The sequence below is a fragment of the Siphateles boraxobius genome, unplaced genomic scaffold (assembly GCF_051911475.1).
Source record: "Siphateles boraxobius isolate OS27281-9 unplaced genomic scaffold, OSU_SipBor_1 296, whole genome shotgun sequence".
NCBI lineage: Eukaryota > Metazoa > Chordata > Actinopteri > Cypriniformes > Leuciscidae > Siphateles > Siphateles boraxobius.
This window is the reverse complement of record NW_027508915.1, coordinates 697,501-702,500: the sequence shown is the minus strand read 5'-3', so window position 1 is coordinate 702,500 and position 5,000 is coordinate 697,501. Positions and strand designations below refer to the sequence as shown.

Genomic DNA, 5,000 nt, shown 5'->3' with positions numbered 1-5,000 from the left:
CCCGATCTCGTCTGATCTCGGAAGCTAAGCAGGGTCGGGCCTGGTTAGTACTTGGATGGGAGACCGCCTGGGAATACCAGGTGCTGTAAGCTTTTTTGATTTAAAAAAAAAAAAGAGTCCCTGAGCTTCTTCAGAAAGCCTTTAAAAGTCTCTGAGATTCTTCAGAGAGCATGAAAGAGTTTGAGTTTTTTCAAAAGTTCTTCTTACTTTAAAAAAAAGACTCACTGAGCTTCTTCAGAAAGCCTTTAAAAGTCTCTGAGATTCTTCAGAGAGCATGAAAGAGTTTGAGTTTTTTCAAAAGTTCTTCTTAGTTTTCTTCATTAATGGTCTAACCTTTTAAATTGCCCAATTTTGGCAGCAGTTTTCGCTTACGGCCATACCACCTTGGTCACGCCCGATCTCGTCTGATCTCGGAAGCTAAGCAGGGTCGGGCCTGGTTAGTACTTGGATGGGAGACCGCCTGGGAATACCAGGTGCTGTAAGCTTTTTTGATTTAAAAAAAAAAAAAGAGTCCCTGAGCTTCTTCAGAAAGCCTTTAAAAGTCTCTGAGATTCTTCAGAGAGCATGAAAGAGTTTGAGTTTTTTCAAAAGTTCCTCTTAGTTTAAAAAAAAAGACTCACTGAGCTTCTGCAGAAAGCCTTTAAAAGTCTCTGAGATTCTACAGAGAGTATGAAAGAGTTTGAGTTTTTTCAAAAGTTCTTCTTAGTTTTCTTCATTAATGGTCTAACCTTTTAAATTGCCCAATTTTGGCAGCAGTTTTCGCTTACGGCCATACCACCTTGGTCACGCCCGATCTCGTCTGATCTCGGAAGCTAAGCAGGGTCGGGCCTGGTTAGTACTTGGATGGGAGACCGCCTGGGAATACCAGGTGCTGTAAGCTTTTTTGATTTAAAAAAAAAAAAAAAAAAAAGAGTCCCTGAGCTTCTTCAGAAAGCCTTTAAAAGTCTCTGAGATTCTTCAGAGAGCATGAAAGAGTTTGAGTTTTTTCAAAAGTTCTTCTTACTTTAAAAAAAAGACTCACTGAGCTTCTTCAGAAAGCCTTTAAAAGTCTCTGAGATTCTTCAGAGAGCATGAAAGAGTTTGAGTTTTTTCAAAAGTTCTTCTTAGTTTTCTTCATTAATGGTCTAACCTTTTAAATTGCCCAATTTTGGCAGCAGTTTTCGCTTACGGCCATACCACCTTGGTCACGCCCGATCTCGTCTGATCTCGGAAGCTAAGCAGGGTCGGGCCTGGTTAGTACTTGGATGGGAGACCGCCTGGGAATACCAGGTGCTGTAAGCTTTTTTGATTTAAAAAAAAAAAAAGAGTCCCTGAGCTTCTTCAGAAAGCCTTTAAAAGTCTCTGAGATTCTTCAGAGAGCATGAAAGAGTTTGAGTTTTTTCAAAAGTTCCTCTTAGTTTAAAAAAAAAGACTCACTGAGCTTCTGCAGAAAGCCTTTAAAAGTCTCTGAGATTCTACAGAGAGTATGAAAGAGTTTGAGTTTTTTCAAAAGTTCTTCTTAGTTTTCTTCATTAATGGTCTAACCTTTTAAATTGCCCAATTTTGGCAGCAGTTTTCGCTTACGGCCATACCACCTTGGTCACGCCCGATCTCGTCTGATCTCGGAAGCTAAGCAGGGTCGGGCCTGGTTAGTACTTGGATGGGAGACCGCCTGGGAATACCAGGTGCTGTAAGCTTTTTTGATTTAAAAAAAAAAAAAAAAAAAAAGAGTCCCTGAGCTTCTTCAGAAAGCCTTTAAAAGTCTCTGAGATTCTTCAGAGAGCATGAAAGAGTTTGAGTTTTTTCAAAAGTTCTTCTTACTTTAAAAAAAAGACTCACTGAGCTTCTTCAGAAAGCCTTTAAAAGTCTCTGAGATTCTTCAGAGAGCATGAAAGAGTTTGAGTTTTTTCAAAAGTTCTTCTTAGTTTTCTTCATTAATGGTCTAACCTTTTAAATTGCCCAATTTTGGCAGCAGTTTTCGCTTACGGCCATACCACCTTGGTCACGCCCGATCTCGTCTGATCTCGGAAGCTAAGCAGGGTCGGGCCTGGTTAGTACTTGGATGGGAGACCGCCTGGGAATACCAGGTGCTGTAAGCTTTTTTGATTTAAAAAAAAAAAGAGTCCCTGAGCTTCTTCAGAAAGCCTTTAAAAGTCTCTGAGATTCTTCAGAGAGCATGAAAGAGTTTGAGTTTTTTCAAAAGTTCTTCTTACTTTAAAAAAAAGACTCACTGAGCTTCTTCAGAAAGCCTTTAAAAGTCTCTGAGATTCTTCAGAGAGCATGAAAGAGTTTGAGTTTTTTCAAAAGTTCTTCTTAGTTTTCTTCATTAATGGTCTAACCTTTTAAATTGCCCAATTTTGGCAGCAGTTTTCGCTTACGGCCATACCACCTTGGTCACGCCCGATCTCGTCTGATCTCGGAAGCTAAGCAGGGTCGGGCCTGGTTAGTACTTGGATGGGAGACCGCCTGGGAATACCAGGTGCTGTAAGCTTTTTTGATTTAAAAAAAAAAAAAAAAAAAAGAGTCCCTGAGCTTCTTCAGAAAGCCTTTAAAAGTCTCTGAGATTCTTCAGAGAGCATGAAAGAGTTTGAGTTTTTTCAAAAGTTCTTCTTACTTTAAAAAAAAGACTCACTGAGCTTCTTCAGAAAGCCTTTAAAAGTCTCTGAGATTCTTCAGAGAGCATGAAAGAGTTTGAGTTTTTTCAAAAGTTCTTCTTAGTTTTCTTCATTAATGGTCTAACCTTTTAAATTGCCCAATTTTGGCAGCAGTTTTCGCTTACGGCCATACCACCTTGGTCACGCCCGATCTCGTCTGATCTCGGAAGCTAAGCAGGGTCGGGCCTGGTTAGTACTTGGATGGGAGACCGCCTGGGAATACCAGGTGCTGTAAGCTTTTTTGATTTAAAAAAAAAAAAAAAAAAAGAGTCCCTGAGCTTCTTCAGAAAGCCTTTAAAAGTCTCTGAGATTCTTCAGAGAGCATGAAAGAGTTTGAGTTTTTTCAAAAGTTCTTCTTACTTTAAAAAAAAGACTCACTGAGCTTCTTCAGAAAGCCTTTAAAAGTCTCTGAGATTCTTCAGAGAGCATGAAAGAGTTTGAGTTTTTTCAAAAGTTCTTCTTAGTTTAAAAAAAAGACTCACTGAGCTTCTGCAGAAAGCCTTTAAAAGTCTCTGAGATTCTTCAGAGAGCATGAAAGAGTTTGAGTTTTTTCAAAAGTTCTTCTTACTTTAAAAAAAAGACTCACTGAGCTTCTTCAGAAAGCCGTTAAAAGTCTCTGAGATTCTTCAGAGAGCATGAAAGAGTTTGAGTTTTTTCAAAAGTTCTTCTTAGTTTAAAAAAAAGACTCACTGAGCTTCTGCAGAAAGCCTTTAAAAGTCTCTGAGATTCTTCAGAGAGCATGAAAGAGTTTGAGTTTTTTCAAAAGTTCTTCTTAGTTTAAAAAAAAAGACTCACTGAGCTTCTTCAGAAAGCCTTTAAAAGTCTCTGAGATTCTTCAGAGAGCATGAAAGAGTTTGAGTTTTTTCAAAAGTTCTTCTTAGTTTTCTTCATTAATGGTCTAACCTTTTAAATTGCCCAATTTTGGCAGCAGTTTTCGCTTACGGCCATACCACCTTGGTCACGCCCGATCTCGTCTGATCTCGGAAGCTAAGCAGGGTCGGGCCTGGTTAGTACTTGGATGGGAGACCGCCTGGGAATACCAGGTGCTGTAAGCTTTTTTGATTTAAAAAAAAAAAAAGAGTCCCTGAGCTTCTTCAGAAAGCCTTTAAAAGTCTCTGAGATTCTTCAGAGAGCATGAAAGAGTTTGAGTTTTTTCAAAAGTTCCTCTTAGTTTAAAAAAAAAGACTCACTGAGCTTCTGCAGAAAGCCTTTAAAAGTCTCTGAGATTCTACAGAGAGTATGAAAGAGTTTGAGTTTTTTCAAAAGTTCTTCTTAGTTTTCTTCATTAATGGTCTAACCTTTTAAATTGCCCAATTTTGGCAGCAGTTTTCGCTTACGGCCATACCACCTTGGTCACGCCCGATCTCGTCTGATCTCGGAAGCTAAGCAGGGTCGGGCCTGGTTAGTACTTGGATGGGAGACCGCCTGGGAATACCAGGTGCTGTAAGCTTTTTTGATTTAAAAAAAAAAAAAAAAAAAAAGAGTCCCTGAGCTTCTTCAGAAAGCCTTTAAAAGTCTCTGAGATTCTTCAGAGAGCATGAAAGAGTTTGAGTTTTTTCAAAAGTTCTTCTTACTTTAAAAAAAAGACTCACTGAGCTTCTTCAGAAAGCCTTTAAAAGTCTCTGAGATTCTTCAGAGAGCATGAAAGAGTTTGAGTTTTTTCAAAAGTTCTTCTTAGTTTTCTTCATTAATGGTCTAACCTTTTAAATTGCCCAATTTTGGCAGCAGTTTTCGCTTACGGCCATACCACCTTGGTCACGCCCGATCTCGTCTGATCTCGGAAGCTAAGCAGGGTCGGGCCTGGTTAGTACTTGGATGGGAGACCGCCTGGGAATACCAGGTGCTGTAAGCTTTTTTGATTTAAAAAAAAAAAAGAGTCCCTGAGCTTCTTCAGAAAGCCTTTAAAAGTCTCTGAGATTCTTCAGAGAGCATGAAAGAGTTTGAGTTTTTTCAAAAGTTCTTCTTACTTTAAAAAAAAGACTCACTGAGCTTCTTCAGAAAGCCTTTAAAAGTCTCTGAGATTCTTCAGAGAGCATGAAAGAGTTTGAGTTTTTTCAAAAGTTCTTCTTAGTTTTCTTCATTAATGGTCTAACCTTTTAAATTGCCCAATTTTGGCAGCAGTTTTCGCTTACGGCCATACCACCTTGGTCACGCCCGATCTCGTCTGATCTCGGAAGCTAAGCAGGGTCGGGCCTGGTTAGTACTTGGATGGGAGACCGCCTGGGAATACCAGGTGCTGTAAGCTTTTTTGATTTAAAAAAAAAAGAGTCCCTGAGCTTCTTCAGAAAGCCTTTAAAAGTCTCTGAGATTCTTCAGAGAGCATGAAAGAGTTTGAGTTTTTTCAAAAGTTCTTCTTACTTTAAAAAA

General features: G+C 39.2%; 12 non-coding genes across 12 annotated transcripts in view; all 12 read left to right on the top strand.

The window, feature by feature from the left end:
- Nucleotides 1–92, top strand: part of LOC143754701 (5S ribosomal RNA) — a 119-nt gene extending 27 nt beyond the window's left edge. Inside the window, exon 1 of the ribosomal RNA XR_013208476.1 lies at nucleotides 1–92. This exon is cut by the window's left edge and continues 27 nt beyond it. This is a non-coding gene — a ribosomal RNA (5S ribosomal RNA).
- A 274-nt stretch (nucleotides 93–366) lies between these two features.
- LOC143754699 (5S ribosomal RNA) lies at nucleotides 367–485 on the top strand. The gene has a single exon (XR_013208474.1). It is a non-coding gene; the product is annotated as a 5S ribosomal RNA (ribosomal RNA).
- A 276-nt stretch (nucleotides 486–761) lies between these two features.
- On the top strand, nucleotides 762–880 carry LOC143754698 (5S ribosomal RNA). Its single transcript, XR_013208473.1, has one exon. It is a non-coding gene; the product is annotated as a 5S ribosomal RNA (ribosomal RNA).
- A 282-nt stretch (nucleotides 881–1,162) lies between these two features.
- LOC143754697 (5S ribosomal RNA) lies at nucleotides 1,163–1,281 on the top strand. The gene has a single exon (XR_013208472.1). It is a non-coding gene; the product is annotated as a 5S ribosomal RNA (ribosomal RNA).
- A 276-nt stretch (nucleotides 1,282–1,557) lies between these two features.
- On the top strand, nucleotides 1,558–1,676 carry LOC143754696 (5S ribosomal RNA). The gene has a single exon (XR_013208471.1). It is a non-coding gene; the product is annotated as a 5S ribosomal RNA (ribosomal RNA).
- Nucleotides 1,677–1,959: 283 nt separating this feature from the next.
- On the top strand, nucleotides 1,960–2,078 carry LOC143754695 (5S ribosomal RNA). The gene has a single exon (XR_013208469.1). It is a non-coding gene; the product is annotated as a 5S ribosomal RNA (ribosomal RNA).
- Nucleotides 2,079–2,351: 273 nt separating this feature from the next.
- Nucleotides 2,352–2,470, top strand: LOC143754694 (5S ribosomal RNA). The gene has a single exon (XR_013208468.1). It is a non-coding gene; the product is annotated as a 5S ribosomal RNA (ribosomal RNA).
- A 282-nt stretch (nucleotides 2,471–2,752) lies between these two features.
- Nucleotides 2,753–2,871, top strand: LOC143754693 (5S ribosomal RNA). Its single transcript, XR_013208467.1, has one exon. It is a non-coding gene; the product is annotated as a 5S ribosomal RNA (ribosomal RNA).
- Nucleotides 2,872–3,569: 698 nt separating this feature from the next.
- LOC143754692 (5S ribosomal RNA) lies at nucleotides 3,570–3,688 on the top strand. Its single transcript, XR_013208466.1, has one exon. It is a non-coding gene; the product is annotated as a 5S ribosomal RNA (ribosomal RNA).
- A 276-nt stretch (nucleotides 3,689–3,964) lies between these two features.
- Nucleotides 3,965–4,083, top strand: LOC143754690 (5S ribosomal RNA). Its single transcript, XR_013208465.1, has one exon. It is a non-coding gene; the product is annotated as a 5S ribosomal RNA (ribosomal RNA).
- A 283-nt stretch (nucleotides 4,084–4,366) lies between these two features.
- LOC143754689 (5S ribosomal RNA) lies at nucleotides 4,367–4,485 on the top strand. The gene has a single exon (XR_013208464.1). It is a non-coding gene; the product is annotated as a 5S ribosomal RNA (ribosomal RNA).
- Nucleotides 4,486–4,759: 274 nt separating this feature from the next.
- Nucleotides 4,760–4,878, top strand: LOC143754687 (5S ribosomal RNA). Its single transcript, XR_013208462.1, has one exon. It is a non-coding gene; the product is annotated as a 5S ribosomal RNA (ribosomal RNA).
- Nucleotides 4,879–5,000: the final 122 nt, after the last annotated feature.